This window comes from Amblyraja radiata, chromosome 45 (genome assembly GCF_010909765.2).
Source record: "Amblyraja radiata isolate CabotCenter1 chromosome 45, sAmbRad1.1.pri, whole genome shotgun sequence".
Classification (NCBI taxonomy): Eukaryota; Metazoa; Chordata; class Chondrichthyes; order Rajiformes; family Rajidae; genus Amblyraja; species Amblyraja radiata.
Window position 1 is genome coordinate 5,254,346 of NC_046000.1, and position 22,894 is coordinate 5,277,239.

The 22,894-nt window shown below is 44.5% G+C and overlaps 1 long non-coding RNA gene across 1 annotated transcript; it reads right to left on the reverse strand.

The window, feature by feature from the left end:
- Positions 1-2,017: 2,017 nt before the first annotated feature.
- LOC116968636 lies at positions 2,018-22,499 on the reverse strand. Its single transcript, XR_004410493.1, has 3 exons — positions 22,441-22,499; positions 8,511-8,516; positions 2,018-2,027 (listed from the first exon to the last, which is right to left on the reverse strand). It is a non-coding gene; the product is annotated as an uncharacterized LOC116968636 (long non-coding RNA).
- Between the last annotated feature and the right edge of the window lie 395 nt (positions 22,500-22,894).

The following is a 22,894-nucleotide window of genomic DNA, read 5'->3' on the forward strand; positions in this document are numbered from 1 at the left end:
CAGTACCTGCATGCTAACATTCAGTGACTGATGATCAAGGACCCCCAGATGTCCCCTTGTACTTCCCCTTTTCCCAACTTGACACCATTCAGATAATAATCTGCCTTCCAGTTTCTGCTACCAAAGTGGGTAACCTCACATGTATCCACATTAAATTGCATCCGCCGTGCATCTGCCCACTCACCCAATCTGTCCAACTCATCCTGCCTCCTCATAGCATCCTCCTCACAATTCACCCTGCCACCCAGCTTTGTGTTATCTGCAAATTTGCTAATGTTAGTTTTAATCCTTTCATCTAAACCATTAAATGTATATTGTAAATAGCTGTGTCCCAGCACCGAGCCTTGCGGTACCCCACTAGTCACTGCCTGCCATTCTGAAAGGGACCCGTTAATCCCTACTCTTTGCTTATGTCTGCAAACCAATTTTCTATTCATCTCCACACCCTACCACCAATACCATGTACTCTAATTTTGCCCACTAATCTCAGGTTATGTGGGACCTTATCATGCTTTCTGAGAGTCCAGGTACCCCACATCCACTAGCTCTTCCATGTCCATTTTCCTAGTAACATCCTCAAAGAATTCCAGAAGATTAGTCAAGCATGATTTCCCCCTTCGTAAATCCATGCTGACTCGGACCGATCCTGCTACTGCTATCCAAATGTGCCACTATTTCATCTTTTATAATTGACGCCAGCATCATCCCCACCACCGATGTCAGGCTAACTGGTCTATAATTGGAAAATGATCACCAATGCGTCCACAATTTCTAGAGCTACTTCCTTAAATACTCTGGGATGCAGACCATCAGCCCAGGGGATTTATCGGCCTTCAGTCGCATCAGTCTACCCAACACCATTTCCTGAATTTCCTTCAGTTCCTCCGTCACCCTAGATCCTCTGGTCACAAATACGTCAGGGAGATTGTTTGTGTCTTCCTTAATGAAGACAGATCCAAAGTACCTGTTCAACTCGTCTGCCATTTCCTTGTTGCCCATTAAAAAAAAAATCACCTTTTTCAGTCTTCAAGGGTCCAACTTTGGTCTTAACTAATTTTTTCCTCTTCACATACCTAAATAACCTGACGCATCCAATATTCCCTTCTCCCTCTCAAATTGTAGATTAAAACTTATCATGTTATGGTCACTACCTCCTGATAATAATAATAATAATAATAATAATAATAATGGATGAGATTTATATAGCACCTTTCTAATACTCAAGGCGCTTTACATCGCATTGTTCATTCACTCCTCAGTCACACTCGGTGGTGGTAAGCTACTTCTGTAGCCACAGCTGCCCTGGGGCAGACTGACGGAAGCGTGGCTGCCAATCTGCGCCTACGGCCCCTCCGACCACCACCAATCGCTCACACACATTCACACACAGGCAAAGGTGGGTGAAGTGTCTTGCCCAAGGACACAACGACAGTATGCACTCCAAGCGGGATTCGAACCGGCTACCTTCCGGTTGCCAGCCGAACACTTAGCCCATTGTGCCATCTGTCGTCCCAATAATAATAATAATACATTTTATTTTTGGGCGCCTTTCAAGAGTCTCAAGGACACCTTACAAAAATTTAGCAAGTAGAGGAAAAACATGTAAGCGGAATGAAATAAATAGTAGAGACATGACTAGTACACAAATTAAAGACAGAATTCAATTCAAAACACAATATGAGGCAATTCAAGCACAGATGAAAAGGGAGGGGGACGTGGGGCTAAGGATAGGCAGAATTGAAGAGATGTGTCTTGAGGCGGGAGTGGAAGATGGTGAGGGACACAGAATTGCGGATCAGTTGGGGGAGGGAGTTCCAGAGCCTGGGAGCTGCCCTGGAGAAGGCTCTGTCCCCAAAACTGCGGAGGTTGGACTTGTGGATGGAGAGGAGACCGGCTGATGTGGATCTGAGGGACCGTGAGGGTTGGTAGGGGGAGAGGAGGTCAGTGAGATATGGGGGGGGCCAGATGGTGGAGGGCTTTGTAGGTGATCCGGTGGGAGATGGGAAGCCAGTGAAGTTGTTTGAGGACTGGAGTGATGTGATGCCAGGATTTGGTGTGGGAAATGTGATGGTAAAGGTGATGGCTCCTTTACCTTGAGTTATCATTGAGGTAAAACATGGGTCCGGCCGTAGCTGTCCCAGGATGGAAGTGTGGGCCCTGGTCCTGATCTTCGGCCCGAGGAAGCAGGACCATGAGGTTTATTCCACGTCCTGGGACCAGGGGTCGTGGGATGGGAAGGGGAAGTATTGACTTGACTGAACAGAAACGGTCGATGCAGAGAAACTGCTCCCTGCAGCAGGTAAGTCTAAGAATGGTCGACAGGCGCTCCCACTGAGAAATAAAAGTAGAACATTTTGTAAACACTAGGCAGGTCGGTCAGCATCTCTTGGCGAAAAGCAGAGTTTCGGTTCCAGGACTCAGCTCTGTTTCTATCACCGCAGTCACTGCCTGGGCTGCTGAGAACTCCCAGCAGGTGTTCTGTTCATCTCAGACTTCCAGCATCTACAGATTTTATTTTCTTGCCATCTAAAAAATGGAAGCTGAGGTTAAGGACTGAAGTGAACTGGGGTTGGTCTGTACTGCTAAAGTTTAGAAGAATGAGAGGTGATCTCACGGCTACTCTTGTGGTTTGTAGACTGACCCGGAGGGATGAACGAGATGACGATTGCATCGAACGTGCCATTCCCATGTGGATCTGGGACCTGACTAGTGGAATCTTGTGGACATGAGCGCTCCTCTACCATAGACATCGGGGTCTTCTCTTCTTGACTGCCGGTGAGTGAACAGTTCGTGTGTGTGTTGGTACCATACTCCACCAGTCCCTGCCTCAGGTTTAACAATGCCATCCTCGTGTTCAAATCCCTTCTTTGCCCTCACCCTTTCTGTAACCTCCTCCACTCTTCTGGCCCTCTGAAATCTATGCTCTCCTCCACCTGTGTCAATGTCATGTCCCTTCCCTTTTCAGATTGGAGGACTCTGACCAGTGGTGTGCTGCAGGAATTATTACTTGGTCTTTTCTTGTGTGTAAATAACTTAATAACCATAGATGCTTAGCCACATTAGGGTGGCTATCACTAACTGCACTAATTGTAGTTGTAGTTGCTTTTCTTTTTTACTTTCCACACTTTACTAACCCTATTAGCTATCACCTTTTTTATCTTATATCACATTATATTTTGTATTTGGAATGGAATTGCATATTTCATTTAAGGAGATACGTTCGGATGGAAAACAGACGTGACCTAAAATTCATCTACCTGAAGTTCAAGTATAAGGTAGGGTTGAGTGTGCTGAATCATCTGCTCTACCACTTAATCACAAGATGCAAGACATGAATATAAAAATTGGGGGTGAGGGAATTAAATTCTGTAGTTGGAATGTTAAGGGAATTAATGAACCTATCAAGAGAGGCAAAGTGTTAGCACATTTAAAATCATTGAAAACAGATATAATATTTCTCCAGGAGACACATCTTAAAAAGGAAGCACAACATAGACTGAAAGCAAAATGGATTGCTAAAGCGTACCATTCTTCATTCTCACATAAATCAAGAGGTGTTGCAATATTAATTCGTAAAGGTATACCCTTTAAACATATATCAACGATAGAAGACATTGAAGGCAGATATATTATAATAATAGGGGAGTTATACTTAAAAAAGGTGACTCTCCTCAATGTGTATGGATCAAATTTTGATAGCCCTCTGTTTTTTAAGAGAATTCTTAACAATATCCCGGAAGGTACACAACAAAACTTAATAATTGGTGGAGATTTAAATTGTACATTGGATGCTTGTTTGGACAAATCATCAACTCAAAGAAAACTAAAATCTCGATCAAGTGAATTTTTAAATTCATACATTAATACCACTAATATTAAGGACGTTTGGAGAATTGAAAATCCATCGGGCCGAGAATATTCATTTTACTCACCAGTACATAAAACTTACTCAAGGATAGACTATTTTTTGGTAGATTCAAAACTTATCCCATTCACCTATAACTCACAATATCACAACATCATAATCTCAGACCATGCCCCATTAACATTTATGATCAAAGTAAACGGAATGGCAGAGACACAGTCACAATGGAGATTTAATCCCCAAATCTTAAAAGATAAGTCATGTAATGAATATCTAGTAAAACAGATTAAAATGTTTTTTGAGGCTAACGATAGCCCTGAAATCTCTGCCTCGCTTCTTTGGGAAACATTTAAAGCATTTGTACGAGGAGCATTAATTTCTTCCCAATCATTTTTTAATAAAGAGAATAGGGCCAAACAAAAGAAACTGGAAATGGAAATAAAGCAATTAGACACAGAAAATGCAGCAGCACCATCCACGATAAAACACAATAAAATTGCAGTGTTGAAATATAAATTAAACAAGATTTATTCAGACCAAGTTATAAAACTTTATCAACATACAAAACAATTAAATTTTGAATTTGGTGACAAACCACAAAAACTATTAGCGCGTCAACTTCGCAAATTGGACGGGGAAAAAACAATATACAAAATTAGAACAGACAAGGGAGAAACATTAACACTGCCTAAAGATATTAATGATAGATTTCTACAATACTACCAAAAATTGTATTCATCTAAAATAACAGAACAATCAACGGGAATGGAAACATTTTTACAGAATTGTAAGTTTGCGGGTCTAGATCAGAAAGAGAGAGAATTGCTAGAGGCTGAAATTACGATAAAAGACATTGAAGAATCAATAAAGTCCTTAAAAAACGGAAAGTCGGCAGGACCCGATGGTCTAAATTCGGAATTTTATAAAAAAATTTATGACTTGCTTTCCCCACGCCTACAGACAGTGTACAAATATGCTTATACTCAACAGAAACTCCCAGAAACTCTAAATGAATCAACAATCATACTTATACCAAAAACGGACAAGGATCTTGAAGACCCAGGTTCATACAGAGCTATAGCCCTCTTAAATACTGATCAGAAAATATTAACTAAGATTCTATCTAATAGATTGAGCTTAGTGATCAGTAAATTAATACATCCTGACCAAACAGGGTTTATCCCCAAACGGTATTCATTTTTTAATCTGAGAAGATTATTTAATATTATATACTCCAATAGAATCCCCAACGCAGAGCTAGCAATTATCTCGTTAGATGCTGAAAAAGCATTTGACCAGGTAGAATGGCCATATTTATTTTCGGTGATGGAAATATTTCAACTAGGAGAGAAGTACTGTACATGGGTTAAATTGTTATATTCTAACCCAACAGCTAGAATATTAACAAACAAAATGTTATCAACTAAATTTAATCTCTCTAGAGGCTGTAGACAAGGATGCTCACTATCCCCACTATTATTTGCTCTTGCAATCGAACCCCTAGCAGAAAGCGTTAGAAACCATCCAGGAATATTTGGATACAATACTAGAGACACAAGGAATAAAATCTCCTTATATGCAGATGATATACTAATATATATTACAAAATTAGAAACTAGTATTCCAAACCTATTAAATCTAATAACTCAATTTGGTCAGTTTTCGGGATATAGAATCAATTGGAATAAAAGCGAAATCATGCCAATAACAAAATTCAATTTACATACAATACAACAATCCCCTTTTAAAATAGTTAAAGATAAATTTAAATACTTAGGAATCTGGGTAACTAAGACATATACCTCTTTATTTAAACTAAATTTCCCACCCTTACTGAATAAACTACATAAGAATATTCAATACTGGAAAACACTCCCCATTTCAATGCTTGGGAGAATTAATGCTATAAAATGATTTTTTTTACCGCAACTACTGTACCTACTTCAATTAATTCCGATATATATCCCAAAAACTTTTTTCAAAAAAGTCGACTCCATTGTTACAAGTTTTGTCTGGGATTATAAGAATCATAGAATAAGTAAAAAACATTTATGTAAATCAAAGATAAATGGAGGTCTGGCTTTGCCAAATTTCTTATTTTATTTTTGGGCAGTCCATATTAAAAACATGAATTTTTGGCTGGAAGAAATGGACCAACAACCAGATTGGCTAATGATGGAAAAGGAAGACTGTCTACCTTTCGAAATTGGACCGATCATATTTGCCCCCACAAAACAGCACAAAAAAACCTATAAAGAAAACCCCATAATACATAGTGGAATACGAATTTGGAAACAAATAAAAAAAGATTTAAAATTGAATAATATACCACTCTGCCTTCCCATTGTAAATAATCCTTTGTTCAAATCATCCTTTATGGACAAAGGTTTCACACAATGGAAAAATCATGGAATCAAAAATATAGGACATCTTTATGGGAAAGGTACTTTTCTTTCATTTCAAGAGTTACAACTGAATTATGGACTGCACTCAAATAATTTTTTCAGATATCTACAAATTAGAGATTATGTTAAATCTAATACACAAGTTTACAGGAATAGGGAATCAGAAATTCTTGATGAGTGTCTGAACAAGCATCCTAATACTGAAAAACTAATAGCTTATATTTATAACACCCTACTAAATAACGAGGTACCACCGACCGAACTACATAGATACAAATGGGAAATTGAAATAGGTCATCCTATCACGAAAGATATGTGGGACGAAAGTTTACAACAAATACATCAATGTTCATTAAATGCCAGACATATTTTAATACAATTCAAGGTCTTACATAGACTACACTTCTCTAAAATAAAACTAAATAGAATCTTCCCACAAATCTCTCCTATTTGTGATAAATGTCTACATTTAGAGGCTAATTTAACACATACTTTTGCAAACTGTATAAAACTTAAACATTTCTGGACAGATATTTTTGAAATAACTTCAAAAGTTATTAATACAAAACTGGACCCAGACACAAAATTAATAATACTTGGAATATCAGAACAAAGCTTAACACTCACAACAAACCAAAGAAACTTCCTCAATTACAGTATAATAACCGGAAAAAAATTAATATTAAAATTTTGGAAAGGCCCTACAACCCCCACAATCAAAATGTGGATTACGGAAATGTCGGAGACCCTATACTTAGAAAGAATTAGACTTGTCTTAATGGACAAACAAGATCTTTTCCATAAAATTTGGGCTCCATTCATTAACTATCTGAAGGGATAGACTGGCACAGCACGAGGACCCAGCTGAAACTTGAACTCAGGAACAGATGAAAAACTATACTCTATACTTTATAACCTACGAACCTATCTCCATTGATGTATCACAGGTAACCCATTCCACCTCCCTTGTTTTTCTGTTGTTTTTTTTTGCTTTCTTTTTTATTTGTAACTTTCTACCCTCTCTTTTTCTCGCTTTCTATAAAAAATAAAAATACTAGAAGCAGAAGTAATTGATAATGGAAAATTTTAATAATGTATGACTGATGTATATGAAAAGTTTTTTTTTTCTATTATAATATGTAACTACATTGTATAATATGTCTACTTCTAATAAATAAATAAATAAAATGAAAAAAATAACTTAATTCCCTTGCTCCAATCCCGACCTGAAACATTCCCTCCATAAATGCAGCATATACGTGTTGAGTTCATCCAGCACAGTGCATAAATGTAGAACTGTTGGTTTGTAAGTTCGTTGACAACCCCAAAATTGGTGAAGTTGCGGTCAGTGAATAAGGTTGTGAAAGGAAACAACAGGATACAGATCAGCCTCAGAAATGGATGGAGAAATGGGAGATGGTGTTCGATTGGAGCAAATGAAAGGTGTTGCACTTTGGAAGGTCCAATGTAAGGGGAAAGTATACAGTTAATGTCTGGATCCTCAACAGCATTGACATGTAGGGGGATTTTGGGGTCTACTACAGCAACTTAAAAGTGGGATCATAAGAACATAGTGTGGTAAAGACGGCAGATAATGTACTTTGTCAGTCGGTGTATTGTGTAAAAGGGTCAGGAAGACAAGTTGCAGCCTTGGTGTATTGTCTGGTCACCTCATTACAGGAATGTTGGAGAGAGTGCAGAATAAGTTTAACAGAATGTTGCCTGGATTAGATGGCATTTGCTATAAGGCAAGGTTGCATAAAATTGGATTGTTTTCTCTGGAGCATCGGAGTCTGTGGAAGAAGTAGATAGAATTAGGAGGGGCATATATAGTGTGGATAGTCTGATCCTTTTTCTCTGGCTGAAATTGTCAAAAACGAGATGGCTTAGCTTTTAGGTTTGAGACACAAAGTTTAAAAGAGATGTGTGTGACCGCTGATTTACACAGGATGCCTGGAATGTGTTGTCTGGAATGTGCTGGTGGTGCTGGCAGATAGAATAGTGGCATTTAAGAGGCTTTGGATAGACACATGGATATAATAATAATAATAATACATTTTATTTATGGGCGCCTTTCAAGAGTCTCAAGGACACCTTACAAAAATTTAGCAGGTAGAGGAAAAACATGTAAGTGGAATGAAATAAATAGTAGAGACATGACTAGTACACAAAGTAAAGACAGAATTCAATTCAAAACACAATATGAGGCAATTAATGCACAGATGAAATGGGAGGGGGACGTGGGGCTAAGGATAGGCAGAGGTGAAGAGATGGGTCTTGAGGCGGGACTGGAAGATGGTGAGGGACACGGAATTGCGGATCGATTGGGGGAGGGAGTTCCAGAGCCTGGGAGCTGCCCTGGAGAAGGCTCTGTCCCCAAAACTGCGGAGGTTGGACTTGTGGATGGAGAGGAGACCGGCTGATGTGGATCTGAGGGACCGTGAGGGTTGGTAGGGGGAGAGGAGGTCAGTGAGATATGGGGGGGCCAGATGGTGGAGGGCTTTGTAGGTGAGGATCAGGATTTTGTAGGTGATCCGGTGAGAGATGGGAAGCCAGTGAAGTTGTTTGAGGACTGGAGTGATGTGATGCCAGGATTTGGTGTGGGTGATGAGTCGGGCGGCTGCGTTCTGGACCAGTTGGAGTCGGTTGATGTAGGTGGAGCTGATGCCAAGGAGAAGTGAGTTGCAATAGTCCAGTCGGGAGGAGATGAAGGCATGGATGAGTCTTTCAGCAGCGGGAGGTGTGAGAGAGGGTCTGAGTTTGGCGATGTTGTGGAGATGAAAGAAGGAGGTTTTAATGACATGGCGGATGTGAGGCTCAAGGGAGAGGGTGGAATCAAAGATCACGCCAAGGTTGCGGGCCTGGGGAGATGGGGAGACAGTGGCGCCGTCGATGGTGAGAGTGGGGTTATTGATTTTGCTGAGTGTGGCTTTGGAGCCTATGAGGAGGAATTCTGTCTTATCGCTGTTGAGTTTGAGGAAGTTATGTTGCATCCAGGTTTTTATAGCTGACAAACAGGAGTTGATATGGGAGAGGGGGGGGGGGGGGGGGTTGTGGGGGGATTTGGTGCCGAGGGAGATCTGGGTGCCATCGGCGTAACAGTGTAAGTCCAGGTTGAAGTGGCGGAGTATCTGACCAAGGGGGAGGATGTAGATGATGAAGAGGAGGGGGCCGAGTACGGAGCCTTGGGGAACGCCTTGAGTGACTGTGGCTGTAGCAGAGGTGTGGTTGTGGAGAGAGATGAAGTGGGAGATCAGGGCTATCGCTTAACTTTTTTTCCCTGTTGCCAGCTGGGCAACCTTGGCAGCTATTTAGGTTGCCAAATGACATTTTAGGTTGTCATTTAAGATGGCTTGCATGACGCGTGCTCGGACGAAGTGCGTAGTTACCAGTCGAAATTATGCTCAATGAAGCATTCACATATTATTTCTCCTTCAAATAAAGTCACAAACTAATATATTCACCAATCAAGACATGATATATACCACAATGACATGCAGCAAAATTATAATACGGTATCTCAACTCTTTTTGCACATTGCAATTAATGCAAATTTTATTATTTCTTTCCACTTCCAAACACAAATGATTCAGCGTATGATCAACCTGTGTCAATAAATCCTGGACCTTGATAACATATATGCTTAACCATGCACACTACAGATTGATGCAAGTATGTTTTCTGTGAATGACCGGAAATTATTATGACATGGCCATAACATGGGTCGTTATTGCTATTGGTACAGAAACACTCTCGCTTCCCACATTTGATACAAATACATTGATAGATGCTCCTGAACACATCATCAGTGATGTAACCTGGGGTCATTGGGTGTTTCGGGTCTTTCAACATCAGACACCATCACCCAGGCGACCCAGCCGTGGTTGATCAGACCACGACTTGTGTTCAGGTGACATTCGCTCCTCCCCATGGACCTCCTCTCCTGATCCAGAGCCATCGCGAGGCCTTCTCCGCTGCCTCTATGGTGTTCTTGATAGCTCTTCTCCTCGCCGCTCCGTTGATGCCCAGTGCACTCAAGACTTTGTAGAGCGATTGCCCTGCAAAACCTCTGCAGCCAAACTCGATGGGCATACACCTCGCCTTCCAGCCCTGCTTGCGGCAATCTATGACCAGCTCTTCATATTTGGCCATTTTCCTCTCGTGGGCCTCCTCCAGACGGTCCTCCCAAGGCACTGTCAGTTCCAACAAGATGATGTTTTTGGTCGCCTCTGAGACCAGGATGATATCTGGCCTCAGGGTGGTCGTGGCAATGTGCTGTGGGAACTTCAGCTGTTTCACCAGGTCTACGGAAAGCTGCCAGTCCTGCGCAGTCGCCAGGATTCCTGACAGATTCCTGGCTGCTGTGGTTCTTGGCAGCTGCACTCCGGCCTTCATGAAGGTGATCATCTGGGTGGTTGGGCGTTCTCGTCTGCAGCTGCTCATTCCCATGCTGATGGCTTCTGAAATGGGTTTAAGAACCTGGTCGTGACGCCATGTGTACCGGCCCTGCCCAAGAGCCTTTGGGCAACAGCTCAGGATGTGCTCCAACGTCCCCTTGCCTGAGCATTGCGGGCAATCTGGAGATTCCGCTTTGCCCCAGATGAAGAGGTTCGATGGGCTGGGCAGGACATCATACACTGCCTGGACCAGGAACTTGATGCGCTGTGGTTCAGCCTGCCAGTCCATGTGGCTTTTCGGTCCATGGCCTGCTCCCACCTTGTCCAGGCTCCCTGCTGCCTCAATCCAACTGCTCTGGTACACCCCTCCTCCTCCACCACTGCCCTCACTTCCTCCTGGACCAGCCTGCGCCTCTCCTTCCCCTTGGCCTCGTCAAACTGGGGAGATGGGAAGATTCCCAGGCCTGCTCCTCCCCGAGTCACTGCTCCCACCAGGACTCTGTGGCGTATCCGGGACTCTGCTTGCAGCACGGCTTCACCGGCTCTCCACTTCCTCACAGTTTTCACCTCCAGCCCTGCTCGAGCCACCTTGGGGTCGCTGGAGTCCCTGTACAGCATCACCTCTCTGGCCTGAGTCACCTTGAACTCCTCCAGGGACTTCAGGGGCAGCTGGAGCTTGGTGTTATTTCCGTAAAGGGCGATGCTGCTAAAGCTCCTGGGCAGTCCCAGCCACCTTCTGAGAAAGCTGCTGACTTTCCTCTCCAATCTCTCTACGACCGATATTGGGACTTCGTAGACAAGCAGTGGCCAGAGTATCCTTGGCAGGATACCATGCTGGTAAATCCATGCCTTGAACTTGCCGGGAAACCCCGACCGGTCCACTGCTCTCAACCAACTCTCCAGCTCCTGACAGGTTGCCTGGACAGATGCTGTATCCTTCAGGCTGCTGTTAAACACCTTGCCAAGACTCTTCACTGGCCTTTCGGAGACAGTTGGGATTGATGTCCCTTCGATGCTGAAGCGGAACCTGTCCATGACTTTGCCCTTCTTCAGCACCAGTGACCTTGATTTTCCTGGCTTAAACCTCATCCTTGCCCATCCAATCAGCTTCTCCAACCCCTGCAGGATCCACCTGCCTCCTGGCACTGACTCAGTGGTGACAGTCAGGTCGTCCATGAAGGCTCTGATTGGTGGCTGGCGCATTCCTGACTTGCTCCGAGGGCCCCGGTACTCTGGCTCAGCAGACTTGACGATCATGTTCATCGCCAAGGCAAAAAGGATCACAGAGATGGTACAGCCTGTGATGATCCCAAACTCCAGTCTGTGCCACTCTGATGTTACTGACCCTGATGAGACTCTCATGCTGAACTGGTTGTAATAGTCCAGGGTGAGATCTGCCACTTGGCCCGGCACATGATGCTTGGCCATGACTGTCTGGATCAGCTTGTGCGGGATGGAGCCGTAGGCGTTGGCCAGGTCAAGCCAGAGCACTGTCCGGTCACCCTTGTTCTCCCTGGCTTCTCTGATGAGCTGGGTCACCACTCCCGTGTGCTCTAGACACCCCGGCACTCCAGACAAGCCTCCCATTTGCACTGAGCTGTCAATGTAGCCATTGCTGGAGAGGAAGTTGGTCAGCCGCCTCGCCACTATGCTGAAGAAAATCTTGCCTTCAACGCTTAGCAAGGAGATAATTCTGAACTGATCGATCTTCTTGGAATATTCCTTCTTTGGGATCCAGACTCCTTCAGCGAATCGCCCCTGCTGTACCACTTTTCCTCTCCTCCAGATGACTTTCAGGATCTTCCACAGCCGTTTCCACAACAAAATATACAGGTTGCAAGGAATTTTCTAAGGCATTTTATGATAATAGCTGTTAAAACTGACTATACCCATCTGACAGGTTAAACATTACACTAACTAACAAGAAATGGCCAAAGGACATAAATGCAGCAAATGTTTGGTGATATATTTAAAGGTGTCAAGACGCCACATTACCAAACATTCAGATTAGATGTATGTTGCAATGAAGATACTCAGTTCGTAAGCACCATTTAAAAAAAGAATTGTTGATAAACGCTTTTTCCATTATTCCCACTTCAGAATTAACGTTAAAATTTAACTGAAATATCTCCTGACCAAATTTGTGATGTATATGATTGACTGTAGAAGTAAAACCTGGATAAATCCAACGTATAGTTGTGAATGTTGCTCATTAAATAACTACAGTACTGATACTCCATATTAACAGGTACACAAAAAAGCTGGAGAAACTCAGCGGGTGCAGCAGCATCTATGGAGCAAAGGAAATAGGCAACGTTTAGCGCCGAAACCCTTCTTCAGACTGATCGGGGGTGGGGCGGGGACAAGAAAGGAAAAAGGAGGAGGAGCCCGAAGGCTGGGGGATGTGAGGAGACAGCAGGGGGACTGAGGAAGGGGAGGAAACAGCAAGGACTAACAAAATTGGGAGAATTCGATATTCATGCCCCCAGGATGCAGACTCCCCAAGCGGAATATGGGGTGCTGTTCCTCCAATTTCCGGTGCTGCTCGCTGTGGCCATGGAGGAGACCCAGGACAGAGAGGACGGAGTGGGAGGGGGAGTTGAAGTGCTGATCCACCGGGAGGTCAGCTTGGTTATTGCGCTCGTTTCGCCGAACACCTCCGCTCGGTAGCGGAGGTGTTCGGCGAAACGATCGCCCAACCTCCGCTTGGTCTCACCGATATAGATCTGCTGACATCTAGAGCAGCGGATGCAATAGATGAGGTTGGAGGAGATGCAGGTAAACCTCTGTCGCATCTGGAACGACTGCATGGGTCCTTGAACAGAGTCGAGGGGGGAGGTAAAGGGACAAGTGTTGCATCTCTTGCGGTTGCAAGGGAAAGTGCCTGGGGAGGGGGTGGTATGAGAGGGAAGGGAAGAATTGACAAGGGAGTTATGGAGGGAGCGGTCTTTGCGGAAGGCAGATATGGGGGGAGATGGGAAGATGTGGCGAGTGGTGGGGTCACGTTGGAGGTGGCGAAACTGACGGAGGATTACTTTTTGTATGTGACGGCTGGTGGGGTGAAAGGTGAGGACTAGGGGGACTCTGCCCTTGTTGCGAGTGGGGGGATAGGGAGGGAGAGCAGTGTTGTAAGAGACCCTGGTGCGAGCCTCATCTATGGTGGAGGAGGGGACCCCCGTTCCCTGAATAATTAGGACATTTCAGATGTCCTGGTGTGGAACGCCTCATCCGTGGAGCAGATGCGGCGTAGACGGAGGAATTGGGAGTAGGGGATGGAGTCCTTACAGGAAGCAGGGTGGGAAGAAGTGTACCTTCGATTTTCCAGCACCTGCAGTTCCTTCTTAAACACTCCATATTAACAGCATTGATTTGCCATTAAAATGAATTCTGTAACAACGTGTCAGTGACAATCGAACACTGCGGTTTTAATGTTTCACGTGTTCAAAATTTAATTAAACCATCTTTATGGATTAAAAGAAATAATAACATTGGGAATTAAAACATATTTGATTGCATTCCGTTATCAAACCTACTCACTGTCAGCTGAAGACATTTCCAGCACAATAGGGTCGGGAGCGGGGGGGTGTATGAATCAGTGCAGGATGGATAGATGGTGGTGGGGCGGGGAGGGGGGGGGGGGGGGGGGTGGCTTGAGAAGGCAATCGGTGTGGATTGGATGGATTGAGGCAGGGGAATTAGTGAGTGCTGGTTGGAGTAGGTAAAATTGTGAGGGGAGAGTGCGGGGGATGTCAGTGGGGTTGAATGGGGGGGATATGTGCAGGATGGATGGGGGGGAGCAATGCAGGATGAAGGGGTGAGCAGTGCAGGATGGATGGGAAGGGGGGTCAGTACAGGATGAATTGGGAGACCAGTGTAGGATTGATGGGGAGTGGCAAGAGAATCAATGCGAGGTGGCTTGGGAGATCACTGCAAATTTCGAGCCCTGGAGATGAATCACATGCAGGCAGAGAGGATTAATTAAACTTGGCATCATGTTTGTTTAGTTTGGAGATACAGCGTGGAAACAGGCCCTTCAGCCCACCGAGTCTGCACTGACCAGCAATCCCCGCACATTAACAGTATCCTACACACACTAGGGACAATTTACACATACACCAAGACAAGCCAATAACCTACATACCTGTACATCTTTCGAGTGTGGGAGGAAACCGAAAATCCCGCAGAAAACCCACAAGGTCATGTGGAGAATGGACAAACTCCGTAGAGACAGTACCCGTAGTCGGAATCATTTGGGCCTGTTCCTGCGATGTTCTATGTTCTTCTGTTTTTAGATGCTGCAGGGATCAATGTTGTTTGCTGTTGTGTGTCATGTATATTTACATAAATAAGTGGCATAATTATAAAGTTTACAGATTACTCCACAGTTAGTGGTAGAGTGGAGAGTGAAGAGGGGTATCTAAGTTTACACTGAATACTGATCAACTGGGAAAGCGGGCATGGGAATGGCAATGTAACTTCATTTGGACAAGTGTGTAGTGATGCATTTTGAAAGTTAAACCAGGTATGAGTACACAATGATCACACATAATCTTATACGTCTTCAGCTGGTCAGCCTCCACTGCTCCAAGGAAATCAAGCCCAACCTGTCCATTCTCTCCTTATAACTGAATGATTGCCCCTCAGGATACATCCTGGTGAATCTCCTCTCCAGTGTAATCTCGTCCTTCCTACAATATGGCACCAGAGAAGTCCACATTGTTCCAGCTGTGTCCTCACCAAAGTTTTAAAAGGTTCTTGTAAGACGTGTGTTCTGACCAATAAAGACAAATATCCCACAGGCCTTCTTCACCACCCATCCTAACTGTGCCGCCACGTTCAGGAGTATTTTGCATGTCCATCAACATCTCTCTGTTCCACAATATCTCCTCAGCCCATGGTACATCTGACTCTTGTTTAACCCTGCAAAATGCTTCACCTCACATGTATCAGGACTATGTTCCATTTGTCAATTTACCAGCTGATCCATATCATTCTATAGTCCAAGACTGCGCTCCTCACAGCAGTTCTTGTGTTATCTGTAAACCTGTCAACCATACCTCCTGTATTTGCATCTGAATTGTTAAATAAGATGGCAAATAGCAAGGGACCCAGCACTGATCCCTGTGGTACACCACTGCTGACAGGATTTCAATCACAAAAGTAACCTTCTGACATCACCTTCCATCTCTTATCACAAAGCTACTTTTGGACACTTATGGCCACATTACTGTGAATACCATGGGTTTAATGTTTTGGACCAGCCTTCTGTGTAGGCCTGTCTGAGGTCCATGTGAACCACATCTACCAAACAGCCATTATCAATATATTTAGTTACTTTTTCATAAATCTCAATTACATTCGTCAGATTGGATCTCCAACCAACAAATCAGTGTTATCTGAACAATCCCAGCCTTTCCAAATGCAGATTATTCCCGTCACTCAAAGCTTAATCTAAGAATTCCCACACAAGTGCCCCTAAACTAACTATCTTGTTATTGTCTGGCTTATCCCTGTTGCCCTTCCTGAATAAAGGTGCGTCATTTGTTGTCTTCCAGTCACTCAGCATCTCAGCTGTGGTCAGTAAAGATATAAATATCCCCGTAATCATTTCCATGCCCAACAAAGTAGCCTCGGATATTTTTCATCAGTCCTGGGGAATTATCCACCTTTCGGCCTGTTAAGATATGTGAGTGATCTCGAGAAATTCAATTAACACTTAAAATCTCCAGCCATAATGAATTATAAGAGAACAAACAGGCCTGATTCTTTCCCTGGTAACACTTTTGCTCTTAATCTATTTAGCAATCTTCCTGAGATTTTCTTTGATCTGAGCTGCCACTAATTTTCCTGATTCCTCTTTCCCTCCTGAATTTATTTCACAACTACCACCTTCTCCCCCCAGCCCCCTCTCTCTATTCATGAAGTCTCTGCGTGGGACCTTGTCAAAGTTTGTTTGATGTCCATGTGAACCACATCTCTCTTTACTGCTTTTCTTAATTTATTTAATCAATCCCTCAACATCCCTCAAGATTCAGGAATCCCTGGACTTTCTGCCCTAATGGAGCACGTTGGACATGAACTGTGAAAGAACTCCAACTTCCCTGTACATGTACATTTCCCTGCAAAGTCACATCTCCCCATCCACATTTGCCAGGTTCTTTGTAATAATAATAATAATAATAAACTTTATTACGGACTCAAGGTCCATACAAGGGGCAACATTACATAAAAAATGCATTGCATATTAAATATCATAAAATACATATAAAATCTTAGTACAGGTGCACAACCTTTAATCCGAAATTCCGGAAACCGAAAAGCTCCGAAAATTAGACATTTTCGGTCCTGGAAAAAAGGGAGCGTATATTGCCCGGGAGAGTAGGAATCCCTAGACCTAGTACAGTGAGCGTCCACCGAGGGTCGCCCGAAGAGGTTCCGCGGCCACCTCTCCGGGTGACCCTCGGTGGACGCTCACTGAACTAGGTCTAGGGATTCACAAAAATGCTGGAGAAACTCCACGGGTGCAGCAGCATCTATGGAGCGAAGGAAATAGGTAACGCTTCGGGCCGAAACCCTTCCTCAGACTGCCCTATCAGTCCCCCCTATCAGTCTGAGGAAGGGTTTCGGCAAAGGGAGGGGAGAGAAGGGAAAAGCGAGAGGAAGGATCTGCCGGACATGCTGTGTGTGTGTGTGTGTGTGTTTGGCGGAGTCTGAGGGAAGAAGGGAAGGGAAGGGAAGGGAGGGAAGGGAGAGGTCCAGCAGCAGGAACGGATGCCTGGGTCCGGGCGTGAGCTGAGGCCGAAGTTTGTAAACGTTGCTGCAACCCCCGGCCTGGCCCTCCGTGTATTGTTCACCGCGTCTTCCTGGAGAGGGAGGAGGGCGGGAGCCGGGGTTGTGTGCGTGAAGCACGGCGACTAGAGGGACGGGAGAGCTGCCCCGGGAGCGTGAGGGCACCTCCCCCTTCTCCATTCCCCCTCACACCCCCCTCCCCATCTACCCCTTTCTTCCCCCTCTACCTCTCTACTCTCTCGGCCCACAGCGATCTGCCGGACATGCTGTGTGTGTGTGTTTGTTTGGCGGAGTCTGAGGGGAGAAACGCCGGCACTAAGAGCGAACGAACGCGCGGACAGAACGGACAAAAGCAACGATCATAGGTTGGAATAGGTGACCAAAGATCTTTGTAGGTGACATTTCGGGTCGAGACCCCTCTTCTGACTGACTCAGGGGAAAGAGGAGCAAGAGCTATGGACGGTACTAAGGCCAAGTGAATGGAAGATATGCCGATATCTCCCGTTTCCCTTTCCCTTGACTATCAGTCTGAAGAAGGGTCTCGACCCGAAATGTCTACCAGCGCCGCTCTATGAACGTTGCTTTCATCCGTCTGTCCACGCTTTCGCTCGCTCTTGGTGCCGGCGCTTCTCCCCTCATGGCAGCTATTGAAAAAGTCGACCCGAAATATCACCTATTTCCTCCTATTATCACGTATAGGGTGATTTCACGAAAGGTCACTGGAGCGTAAATCCCCACTCACGTGACCGAAAATTTTAACTGGGGGACAAGCGTCACTTCCGGTACATGTTAGTGGATGGGAAAACACACACTTTCACACCCGTTAAAAACATCGAAAACGGCCAGTTTTTGAGCTGCAATTAAGTGAGCCGGTCGGGGTGACCGTGAGGCACAGCTACCTAAATTTACAGTCCAAAAAAAAGATAGAAACTAAGGTAAATACAAGAGGGAGCTGAAGGTGTAAAAACGGCGGAAGTTGAAGCGGACATTTGCCGTGGAAATTTAAAGATCCAAAATATCGGGAATTATCGCGTTTGCTCGCTGCATTTCATCAAAAGTGGCATTATTGGCTTTTTATCTTTATTCATTTGTTAGATGAAAAGTATTAAAAGTTAGAAACCCGTCAGTAAAATTGCAAAATCGCCCATGGTTCTCGGGTGGGTTTTAACATGCAAAATGAAAACGCTTCTGAAGCTACATTTACCATTTAAATAATCGTAAACTATCAATGCGTTTGGAAATCAATTTTACTGAGATGCAAGTTTACGATTATTTAAATGGTAAATGGAGCTTCAGAAGCATTTTTATTTTGCATGTTAAAACCCACCCGATAACCATGGGCGATTTTGCAATTTTACTGACGGGTTTCTAACTTTTAATACTTTTCATCTAACAAATGAATAAAGATAAAAAGTCAATAATGCCACTTTTGATGAAATGCAGCGAGCAAACGCGATAATTCCCGATATTTTGGATCTTTAAATCTCCACGAAAAATGTCCGCTTCAACTTCCGCCGTTTTTACACCTTCAGCTCCCTCTTGTATTTACCTTAGTTTCTATCTTTTTTTTGGACTGTAAATTTAGGTAGCTGTTCCTCACGGTCACCCCGACTGGCTCCGTAAATTGCAGCTCAAAAACGGGCCGTTTTCGATGTATTTAACCGGTGTGAAAGTGCGTGTTTTCCCATTCACTAACATGTACCGGAAGTGACGCTTGTCCCCCAGTTAAAATTTTCGGTCACGTGAGTGGGGATTTACGCTCCAGTGACCTTTCGTGAAATCACCCTATTCCTCATCAGAGATGCAGCCTGATCCGCTGATTTACTCCAGCCTTTTATGTCTGTCTTCGGTTTAATCAGCATCTGCAGTATGTGCCGTTTAAAAAGTATAAGGCATGGGCCGTTTAAAAAGGAAGTGATAAAAAACATTTAAAACATTTAACAACACCTAAACTGTTCCCCCGCAACGCTGCGAGAGGCATAATTGAAGTCGGTAGGGGTTACTGAAATGACGGAGGTTATGCACCGGTGCGGACTACGCGTCAGTTCATTGTATTTCGCAGGAATGGACCATCTTGCTCCAATTGATTTGATTACTCTAGCGCGGGGCCCCCTTAGGCGCGGGGCCCAATTGTGAGAAATAGGTCCTATCGGCGAAAGGCCGGCCCTGACCGGGTAACTGCCGGGATCGTGGCGCAAATTCGCGACCTTGCGGCCACGAGCCGAGCACTCTACCACTGAGCCACATGTTAAAATCTACGCTCAAAACCTTCCGTTCGGAAAACCGAAAAATCCCGAAATCCGAGAAGTGTCTGGTCCCAAGGCTTTCGGATAAAAGGTTGTGCACCTGCATAGCACACAAAAACATCATAATTTATATATTTTTTAAACCATCATGAAATGGTCCTTTCTCCAATTCAGACACTTAAGTTCCAGAAAATACTTCTCATTTTTCCATAACTACTTTGAAACTTTGAGTTACCCTCACTATCCCAAAAGTGATTGCACACTGACACTTTATCTACTTGCCCGGCCTCACTGCCTGGGATTGGGCCCATCCCTAGTGAGACTATTAATGGACTGAAACAAAGATTCTCCTTGATGCACTTTTAAAAATCCTACCCCTGATCCTTCATAGACCAAAATGCAACGTCTCTTATTTGTCAGATTTAAATTCCATCTGACATTCCTTGTCCCACCTTCCCAACTGCTCTAGATCTTGTTGCAAACTTGTGGCCAAGGATGGTGCTATCCCAAGAGGGATACAATGGGGCAAACAGTGGATCTGGTTAAACAACTAATGGGTGATGGGGGCAGAGGGAGAGGGAGGAGAGTGTTGGTGGAAGTCATTTAAACACAGAGAATCACTGTTCATAAGCTAAACATCAGGTGCTGTTCCTCCAATGTCCAGACGGAAAGGTAAATTGTTGCCGGCCCTGATTTGACCCGGTCTATTCTCGCCTCCAACTTTCCACGCCCTCCCCACCCCACCCTTAATTTCCCCACTCCTCCTCCACAATTTCAGGCTGAAGAAGCGTCCCGAGCAAAAACACCACCTATCCCTTTTATCCTGAGATGCTGGTTACTCCAGCACTTTGTGTGAACCAACATCTTATCTTGTGTCTGAACCAGCATCTGCAGGTCCTTATTTCGACCAATTCAACACAGGGATTAGCGGGGGAGCTAAATTTAAATTCTATTGTTGATTGATGGTTGAGAATGGGCAGTTGCAGAAACGCGAGGGCAGAGCTAGAAAATGAGAGGCGTCCCTCTTTCGGTCTGTCACTCTGATTCTCCCTCTTCCCCTCCTCGCCTCTTTCTCTGCATTTCCCTGGCAGGTCGGGGTGCTGCGTATAAAAGGAGACAACAACAGTTAAATTGTCACTGAGCATCGACTCGAGTAAAGCAGCATCTTGTCTAGCAGCGGGAAAGGAGGCAAAGGACAGGGAGAATGCGGAGCAAAGCGGCACCGGAAATTGATAACATCCAGGGCAATACAGGTGCAGGAGTAGGCCATTTGGCCCCTCGAGCCAGCACCGCCTTTTAATGTGATCATGGCTGATCATCCCCAATCAGTACCCCATTCCTGCCTTCTCCCCATACCCATGACTCTGTTATCTTTAAAAGCTCTGTCTAGCTCTCTCTTGAAAGCATCGAGAGAGCCAGCCTCCACCACCCTCTGAGTCAGAGAATTCCACAGACTCAAAACTCTGTATGAAAACGTTTTTCCTCATCTCCTTATTCTTAAACTGTGGCCACTGGTTCTGGACTCCCCCAACATCGGGAGCATATTTAATTCCTTTAGCGTGTCCAAACCATTAATAATCTTATAGGTTTGAATAAGATACCCTCTCATCCTTCCAAATTCCAGAGTATACAAGCCATATACTCCATCTATCAACATATGACAGTCCCGCCATCCCGGGAATTAACCTTGTGAACCTGCGCTGCAAGGACCTCTTTGTTCCTAAACTCAACTCCTTTTGATACGAAGGCCAACATGCCATTAGCTTTCTTCACTGCCTGCTTACTTTTATTGACATGAACAAGGACCCCCCCAGATCCTGTTGTACATCCCCTTTTCCCAACTTGACTCCATTTAGATAATAATCTGCCTTCCCCTTTTTGCCACCAAAGTGGATAACCTCACATTTATCCACATTAAACTGTGTCTGCCCACTGACCCAATCTGTCCAAGTCACTCTGCATCCTCATAGCATCCTCTTCACAGTTCACACTGTCACCCAGCTTTGTGTCATCTGCAAATTTGCTAATTTTGCTTTTAATCCCTCATCTAAATCATTAATATATATTTTAAATAGCCGCAGTCCCAGCACCGAGCCTTGCGGTACCCCACTAGTCACTGCCTGCCGTTCTGAAAGGGACCCGTCAATCCCTACTCTTTGTTTCCCGTCTGCCAACCAATTTTCTATCCATGCCTGCACCCTACCCCCAATATCATGTGCTCTCATTTTGCCCACTAATCTCCGATGTGGGACCTTATCAAATGCTCTCTGAAAGTCCAGGTACACTACATCACTGACTCTCCCTTGTCCATTTTCCTAGTTACATCCTCAAAAAATTCCAGAAGATTAGTTAAGCATGATTTCCCCATCGTAAATCCATGCTGACTCGGACTGATCCTGCAACTCTTATCCAATTGTGCCGCTATTTCATCTTTTATAATTGACTCTGGCATCTTCCTCACCACCGATGTCAGGCTAACTGGTCTATAATTCCCTGTTTTCTCTCTCCCGCCCTTCTGAAAAATTGGAAAGAGCCACTTCCTTAAGTACCCTGGGATGCAGAGCATCAGGCCCTGGGATGTAGACCATCAGGATTTATCTGCTTTCAGTCTACCCAACACCATTTCCAGTCTAATGTGAATTTAATTCAGTTCCTCCATCAACCTAGATCCTCTTACCACTAGTACATCAGGGAGATTGTTTATGCCCGGGCATCACCAAGCCAGGTATCCGCCGTACGAGTCAAGCGGATCTCGGGTCTGATCTACGAGGAGACCCGCGGGGTGTTGAAGGTTTTCCTGGAGAATGTGATCAGGGACGCGGTCACCTACACCGAGCACGCCAAGCGCAAGACGGTCACTGCCATGGATGTGGTGTACGCTCTGAAACGACAGGGCCGCACTCTCTACGGGTTCGCCGGCTGAATAACTACCCCCTTTATTCCAACACAAAACAAAGGCTCTTCTGAGAGCCGCCCACAGCCTCACAGAGGGAGCAGTGACCACGAGATGTGACTAATTATACTTTATTAAAGGTTAAATGGGGCAAATTAGATTTTCAACTAATTATATTTCATCCTGCAACAGTCAATATGTTCCTGTAAATGAACATTTTGTTACATTGGTGATCGGTTGTACTGTTGCGGAGTGGTGTCTAAACTCATGTCAAAAAAATTCATCCGACATTTTTGGAG